Here is a 9,463-nt window from a genome sequence, read left to right as displayed (position 1 = left end):
AACTTGTTTTTATGAAGATGGATTTTTGTTTGGTTTTATATCTAATATGAACTATAGTTATGTCCAATTAGTGCTGGGCGGTATACCGGTTCAACTGGTATACCAGTTTTAATTTCCCTTATGACATGAATTTTTCACACACCGTCATAGCCGAAACAACTGCTGTCACTCTTCAACAGGCAGCTAAATATATTGTTCGCCGCTAGGAAGGCTACAGTCGGTGCGAGTTGTCTTAACTGTATTGAGAGGCACCCCTAATCATGGTTATAACTTTATAACACAACAATTAATAACCCACAAGTAACACTCTTTAACAAGGCAAAACACCACGACACAACAGTTTGTGACAAATAAACAATTTGTAACACTAATAATTGTACATTTATAAAATTTCACCGCTGGGTACAGCTCGCTAGCTAGCCCGGTAGCACAACTGTCTGTTAACAGCGAGAGGCTCCGTCGTTACAGTAACGTTACATTGAAGAACAGAAAGGAGAGATGCAGGATGAACAAAGACAGACCGGAGATGCACCGATAGAGTCTGTGCCCAAGAGAGGAGCTGGGTCTGCTGTTTGGAAGTGTTTCGGTTTTAAAAAATCCGACGTTTTGCAAGTTTGTCGAGCCACTGTTGTTGCCGCTGGTGGTAACACGAGCAACTTACTCCACCACCTCAGCAGAAAACATGTGTTGGAATACCAAGTGTGATGACGGCCGTCGGATTCGAGGCTCTCAACCAGTAACGTTAGCGCGACTGAAACAGAGAAGCCAAAGGGTCACACATCTCTTGAAGAGGCATTTGCTTGAGGCAGCATATAACAAGAAAAGCAAGCGGCGGAGTGACATTACGAACGCAATAACGATCCACCTCTGCAAGGACATGGTCCCGCTACAGACAGTCGAGAAAGCAATGATTAAAACACTGGATTCAAGGTATGTCTGACCGGGGCGAAAATACTTCAGCCAAACTGCTATCCCAACATTATACGAACAAACGAGCACACTCTATAGTAATCAAAGCCTTTATACATGACATTAAAATGTTTTTATATTCTATGTACTTCTGACCGTAGAGTAAGCCCCTATAAATCTATATAAAAACACAGTCAAGGAAAAAAAAGAAATACCGTGATATACCGTGAAACCGCCAGAATCTTAAAAAATACCGTGATACACATTTTTGGTCATACCGCCCAGCATTACGTCCAATGTTGCACTGGGGACACATTTAGTCAATGCCAGTGTTGCCAACTCTGGCGACTTTCCGAACCATCTTGGCTACTTTTTTTGTCAAAAGCTACTAGCGACAAATCTAGCGACTTTTTCTGGTGTTGTTGGAGACTTTTCTGGTGTTTTGACTCTGACGTGAAAGCACGTACCGTTCTGCACTGTCGTGAACGAGCAGCGGGGGTTGCCGTGAGCCGCCCCAAAGCACTCACAGGCGGTTACTCTCACAGTAGCCTCGCGCAGCAGTCCCAGCTGCAGTCAGAGAAGAGAGGAGACACACTCTCATTCGTATTCATGTATCTGCACTCTGCAGTTAGTGTATTTATAGGTGTTGAGCTTCATTTTTACACAAAACAAATAATAACCGTAGCTGAGAGCGGAGTGGAAACCGGAGCCAAATTCCATGTATCCGTACGCATACATGGCCAATAAAGCTGATTCTGATTCTGAATCTGATTCTGATAATGAGATGTTTCAGCTGCAGGACATCAGTGAAGGCCCAGATATAAAATGCACGGCCCGCCACTGAAGAATAAACTGACTATAAGAATGTATATATATTGTATATGTAGCAGTGTCATCAGGCAGAAACCTACGTCAGGTCATGTGGGAAGACGTTTTTAGAAGGGCTTGGGACAATATCATTTTGATGCTTAAACATACGTGTTTCGACTAAAATGTGAATGTTCAGATTTGAATTAGGAACAGCAGTGGGAAGCTACAGAAATATATAAAACCTCAAAAATACCCAAGGGCCTTTTGGAACAACTCAATTGTCCATGAAACCATGGGTGACCATTTATTCTCATGAAAACAATATTCAAAGAGCTATACAGTCCATCACAATACATATAAAGCTTTAATCTGGTCTGGTCAAAGATTCTCAGTCCAAATTCTTAGGCTATCAAACCTAGGCTGTCTGGTACAATACAAACAAGTTCATTTAATAAAAGAGTATATAGATTACACATGAAGTACAGTACATCTGCCTGCACTGTCCTGTATGTCTGTATACTTTAATGTCTCTGTATCCTTTCCCACTTTCTTTCTTTCTTTCTTTCTTTCTTTCTTCCTTTGACTTTCTATGTCTCTCCGTTGGTGGTCCCATCTTTTGAGTCATGTTTAATGTTTGATGTCCAGTCATTATCACAATCACATTACCCATTCTACCCTGCTGTATAGGACTACTGTATGGGGTCTGTGTGTGTTGCACTGTCTCATCGTAAGGCCAATGTAATTAGCAGTCTGACCTCGTGGCACAGGACAGCGCCAGGACTGCTAATGACCGCTAATGTCCTCACAGCCCCATGGTATGTGTGTGTGTAAGTGTACGTGGTTTGACCAGTAAGGCCTGCACAGCGTGGATCAGAATGGTTTTCTGTCAGTATTGGGAAGGTTACTGTGTGGTTGATAGGAGCTTTGATATCCAGTGGAAGACAATGATGAGCAGAAACATAGCAAATTTACTTATATAACGCCTTTGTAGTCTTCTGACACTACACGTCAACATTCACATTCATACACTGATGGTAGAGTCTGCCATACAAGGTGCCACCTGCTCATCAAGATCTAATCTAAATCCAAAAATGTTGTTCCTTCTTTACAAATGTACATAGTCTGCTGAAATTTCCATGTAAACATACAAAATATCAAGAAATATAACAAAATTACATCAAATTAAATAGATAAACATGTATGTGCAACTGAATAATGATAAAGGCATCACATCCAACCAGTTCAAGAAAGCTACAGTTTGAATCGTGGCTTTTTGTCAAGCTGTGGTTGCCGATGTGGATAGAGACTTCACTGAAAACCTTCATCACAGCTGTGTCCTCAATCTTACTGCGTGATAGTGCAAGTGCGGCCACTTGAGCACCGCACTGCCTCCATAAAATCATGACATATATTGGGCTGGAGGGAGATAAAAGTCACATAAATTCCAATATGGTGGAGCTGTGGTTGCGTTGTCACGGATGGGATATGGATTTAGATATAGGACCACATAGAGAATGGAAGCGGGACAAATCCAATTTCATAGTGTGAGATTCATTGTGATTTTGTTCTGTTCTCATAGTCAATTAAGTAAGCAGATCTGAGCCGCAAGTAATAATTGTAATTGTCCCGCTGTTACCCTCACTGTGAATGCATGAAAATTCTTTTTCTACTCTGAACTGTTGCTAAACTGTAGCCTGTTTAGCCTGATAGCGGTATTATGATGCAGCATGTTGGTATAATCTGATCAGCATCAACACCTGGATGCTGATGCTGTTTATATAATTTCACACCTTTATAATAATTTACCCCACACTGCTGCTATCCCTTGTCATAAGTGTCCAATATATGTGGTTAATCCAAAAAAAAACACTTATTGTGTGTATTATGTAATATACTGTCTAGCTGGAAAATGCTTCTCCAAAGATATTGTGCGTCTCTGTGAACCTAGGCAGAGACACTTACAGATGACCCTGGCAGAGGCATGCAGAAGAGCCGAAGCGTAAATCTCCCAAATCTAATATTAGCAAGCTGATTGGTTGAAAATGCAGACTCTCAGCTCTTTGTGTGAAACAGTTTCCTATCCTTGTTCTAGAGAGAATAAATATAACAAGGCAACAAGTGCATTTAGTTTACAATCTGCTTTATAACACAACCTGATATGGAGCTGTCATCAAGTGTTATAACTGTGTAATAAAGCAGACGATGGTAAAAGGAGGTTGGAAGAAGTAAAAAAGGAGCATCACTGATAATTTGTGGCTCCCCACCCTTAGCCAATGAGGCTAACTCTGTTTGACCCCATGATTCACTCCACTGAAGTTTGACAACTCAAATAGCAACTATCTTTAGCCCAGCTTCTGTGTGTGTGTCCTGTCTCCAGCATATCCTCAGGCATGTTGTTGCTTACCTCATTAAGCCATGAAAGAATTGCCAGACCACCATCATGCACACCCACGCACACACTGCAACCTATTGTGCTGTGTGGCAGCGCCGCCGCAGTGATTAGTGTCCAAGTCCCTTATAACAGAGAAAGACCCAAATGTCAGAGAAGCCATTCACACACTGATGAGCTAGGCTACATGTCAAGTGTGTGTGTCTTTGTGCAGCCTGTACAGCGAGTTTGAAGCTAAAAGGATCATTTCTCTTCGTTAGTGTTCGTTATTAAGATGTAGCCTGCAGATACAAACGACACACAAGTACTCGCTCTCCCCTGGGAGAATATATCAGACAGACAGACAATCAAAGCACATGCGTCTTAGGCTTTTTAGAGGAGCAATATTTTTTTCTAACAGATTCTAACATACAAACTAAATCAATCCAGCCCATACCACAAATAGAACTAATAACATCAATGCCATTGATATTTTAACCCAAACCACAATATTTTCCTAAATCTAACCAAGTTGGTTCCTGTGAAGAACTGTCTGCATGTAACAAGCAGAAATTGACACATGTTATTGGACATTCGTAGGAGAACACTGTACGAAAAATGAGGAATACGTTTTTGTAGGATATCACACAAGGCGTTGTATGAGGATACGTTGCCCAAGCACACTGAAATGTTAATTTCTTAATCCCAGTAGGGTCAAAGGTGTCGTCTGGGAAGCATTCAGGTAGCATTCTTACCAGTGAAATCAACTTTTACAACTGAGTCTGGGGAAGTGCCGATCCTCTTCCGTTCAATTTCGTTCCTGGTTCGATAAAGCCATCTTCTATAAAAACATGCCAACTGGAATTTTATCTAACTGCATGCTGTCCAGCCCACTGCGTACCTTGATATCCTATCCATGAATGTCACAAACAGGAAAAAGGTGACAAAGGCCATCTTACTCACAACCCTGTGCCAACCTTAACCGAGCATAACAGTAGCTATCTTTTCTTTTGGGTGCTGTAAAGAGACGCTGGATTGAGCTTTCTTCTGATCATTTTAGACACTAATTTAAAACTTCTAAATATATATGTTGTTCAATGGTTTTTAAGAACAAGCATGTTGAGAAAGCTTTCAAATCCACATCATGTAGTATTGTTCATCATATATCTAGATCTTGCTTTGAACTAAATCATGAAAGAAAAGATAGACGAGAATTAGAAGAGAAAATAATTTCGAAATCAGTGATAAAAGTTACGTCTAGCATTTTTATTCCTTGTATATAATAAATAATTTATTTGATGTGGAGCCAAATCCAGGTCAATAGTTTTGATCGTTTGAAAAAAAAAAATTTCACTGAAAGTTCAAATTTTGGTCTTGAACTTTGAAAAATACAACAATGTATTCAAACTAAAAATAAGTAAAGGAATTTTTTTGGGGGATTAAATATAAGTTTGATTCAGTTCTGGAATTCTTTTTGAATAAAATATTTATTTTAATTTTTCAAATCTTTTTTTCACTTTCATGTCGTATTTTTTCACTTTCAAACTTTTGGCCATGATCTGGCGTGGGGGGCGTGGCATTAACTGAGAGGGCCGTGTAATCATGAGTGATAGCATAACAAAGAAGGCTTCCTCAACCACGTTGCCTTCAGGAAATAGGTACCGCGAGAATTATGACTCAATACTTTCTATACAACATATTCATGTGATTGGAAGTAAAAAGATTAACGCCAGTGACGAAGTTCTGTTTAACAAGCTGTTTTAGAGCCTACTTGACACGAATCGCAGTACAAGAGCAATAAACTATGCCAGATAGTGCCGTTCAACAACCACGCTTTAATATCTGACGTTTCGCACTTCATGGGGGCGCGGCTGCCCTCCTCTCTGTGTTGACCGTGTTACGCATTCTTAAGCCCGACGGCGCCGCTCTAGCGGAGGTCTGAGGGGGTTCCTCAGAGGTTGGGTGGGTTTCGGCCGGGACCCTCCTTCGATGCGGCAGGGTACTCGATCCTGAAAACGTGAGACTCACCCAGGGGAGCCACGCCATTGTCCTTCGGGACAAAAGGCCTTTCGACTACGACGTCAGATCAGACGAGACAACCCGCTAAATTTAAGCTTGGATCTCACTGGGCTCTCGGAAGCAATGGTAATTGTAAAACTTTTGGTGGACACCGTAAAGACCTGAAACCAAGTCCAAAGGTTTGTTTATAGATACAGCAGATTACTTTTACAATGTACTTTAATATGAAATGCATATATGATTAGGGATAGTTAGTGTATGGGAGTATAGCAAGAGCTTGGAGCAGTCAGGCCAAAAGCACAAAATCATTTTTATTCAAGCCATTTTCAGGGGAAAAATGAAATGTAAAATCATACTATGCTAAGCGTAACATTATGGAATTTTTGGTTTAAATCAAAGCTTTGGGCAAATTTAAATGACTTGATGATGGCGCCTGATGACATATTTCATTCTGGATCAAAATTGTAGACCAGCTGACCATCATTGCCATCCATAGTGCCACGCCTCAAGCAGGGCTAAATCCCTGAAGTGGGGCATCGTAGACACAAGAATAAGTTTGTATTATATGAAGCATGTTTAAGGCTCAGTTAAAGCCAGAGTATTGGGATAGAGGCAACATCCTTTAAAATACCCAACTTCCTTTGTTTGTTCACTCCTCTGCTGTCTCTTTATCTAATTTATCTAAGGTTTTGGAGGCAGATAAAACTGTTTCTGTCAAAACACATCTGTCACTCACACACATAACTTACTCACACACAGACACTCAAACCCTCCGTATGGAGATGATGGGCATTGAGCAGAAAGCTTAGCAGGTCATTATGGTGTTAGGGGCCTGTCTCCACCGATGACCTCATTGCCTGCGGTTACACGAACCAGTGTTCTTTCAAATTGAATCAGTCCAGATTGTCAATTCTAAGTATTTTACATGATAAATGAGTATAATGTGATGTGCTCACATACACCAGAGAAAGTAATCGGATATTCTAACAAAAACACCAGCACTCACCTTTGAGTGGATGGGCGTGCATAGAGCAACTGGCAATGTTATGAGCTAACTGCTGTGCTTTTATCCGAAACAAAAAATTCACCTATATTCAGTTGGTCATCTAATCACAAGGTTGGCTGTTTGATCTTCAGCTCTTCCTTCCACATGTTGAAATGTCCTTGAGCGGGACACTGAACCCTAAATTAATCCTCGGGCTCTTTGCAGCAGCCCACTGTATGTATGTAGTTATGTATCTTTGTATGTTTGTTTGTATGCAGTGGTGGGCCGTCAGGGCCAGCAAGGCCTTCTCTGCTGGCCTAAACAGAATCACAAAGTTATAGCTATTTTGTAATCTAATAATTTTTCTTAAATACACTACATGTATTATAATCTATAAAAACATTTTTCCATTATCTTATTTTCTCATTGCACAGCTACTGTCTTCCTCAGTTGCTCTGCTTCCAGTGCAACTTGTTTTAAGTCGAGCTTTTATCCAATCAGATTTCACCTCTGTGTCTCTAGGTAAGAAGAGAGGCCCGAGGCCTGCAGACTCACAAGTGAATCCCTTTGCAGTTTAAGTGAATGGGGACGATATTGTTGATTGTCATAGTGTTCAACCAATCAGATCTTTAGTTTGACATGTTGGGCGTATTCTTTGACGTGCCAGAGCCTGCTAGCTGGCCTACAAGTACGTCAGCATTAACGTGCAGCTCAGTTTTAAGGTGCAGCTCTGCAGTAAGGTGCAGTGTGCGCTGTGATTGGTCAGTGGGCGAGCACGTGACTATTGTGAAACGAAACTTAGTCGGAGTAGTAAGAGTTCAAATTGAAAGATATGGAAGAAATTATGAATTTTTTTTCATTTTGCCTGGTGTAGATTTTTATTTTTTTACCTAGCTTTGTTTTTTTAACATTCAATGGCTGAAGGAGGAGGGGAAACGGATTTGTGAGTTGGGATTTAACCGTGGGATTAAACTCTTTGTCAACAAAGTGTCACAGCTCTGTCACTTCTATCTAGCTTTTTCCACCTTTCACTCACCTAATCAGTTCATTCAGTGTACCTGCCAGTCACACTCACCTCATCAGCTCATCACTCTCACCTGCTCACTCTGCCTCTTCATTATTTCAACCCCTGCCTCACACACTCACTGCCAGATCGTTCTCTGCATTCATGCTAAACTTTCCCGCATTCACCCATGGACTGATTCCCTGCCTGTTCCGGACTACCTCGCCTTGCCTCTGCCCTGGTAACTTACTCAGCCTTTCTGTCCTTGACCACGAGAATCCTGTCGCTGATTCTTCCGGAGAATATTCTGCCTGTCGTGTGTTGAAAATAAAGAACTTAAATCATACCAGTCCTGGTGTTGTCGTACTGCTCCTGGTACACCCTTTACAGTACGATCTGGCCACATCATGGATCCAGCAGACGGCACCACGGCATGGACCCGGCTCGAGGCGATCGAGGAGACGATGCAGCGAACCGAGACCATGGTGGTCACCAACACCGCCGAGGTTCACCACAACCTGGCGAATCAGAACCAGATTCTCATCACGTTGATTGACCAGGTACGACAACTCACGGCAGTCACAGCTCCGACCAACGCGACAGCGTTGCCGCCACTTGCTCCGGTTCACTCGGGAATGGATCCAGCAGTATCTACGGCGGTCTCAGAGCCCCGGGCGGGGGAGCCCGAACATTACGCTGGGGATCCTGAGGGTTGCAACGCATTCCTAACGAACTGTTCCATCCTGTTTGCGTTGCAGCCCCGCACCTTCGCGTCAGAGGACGCCAGGGTGGCGTTTACCGTCAACCACCTGACGGGGAGAGCTCGCCTGTGGGGAACAGCGGAATGGGATCGTCGGACTCCTGCCTGTGCTTCCTTCCAGTCCTTCTCCGCTGAACTACGCAAGGTTTTCGGACTGGTGTCCAGAGGACCGGACGTCACCGGAGAGCTAATGGGGCTCCAGCAGGGCCACCAATCCGTCACGGACTACGCCATTGATTTCCGGACTCAGGCACGATTAAGCTCTTGGAACATGGACGCCCAGTGTGACGCGTATCTACTCGGGTTAGCGGATTACATCAAAGATGAACTCATCGCGTTCGAGCTACCCACATCCCTGGACGGACTTATCGAGGCAACCTCCAGAGTGGATCACCGCATCCAGGTCAGGTGGCTGACAAGGAGCCGGGAACAGTCAAGCCAGGCGGGTCATGTTTGCTCACAATTGCCCGTTAAAAGCCCGGGCTCGCCAGTAAAGAAGGAAGTACTGGTGAGCCGAGCAGTTTCCCGATCCTCCGCCTGTCAACGACCACTTTTCCACGCCCAACTGTTAAACGGGGGCTCCTATACTATTTTCACCTTCCTGGATTC

The sequence above is a fragment of the Anarhichas minor genome, unplaced genomic scaffold (genome assembly GCF_050575085.1).
Source record: "Anarhichas minor isolate MPS153535 unplaced genomic scaffold, ASM5057508v1 ptg000014l, whole genome shotgun sequence".
NCBI lineage: Eukaryota > Metazoa > Chordata > Actinopteri > Perciformes > Anarhichadidae > Anarhichas > Anarhichas minor.
Note: the sequence above shows the minus strand (reverse complement) of the source record.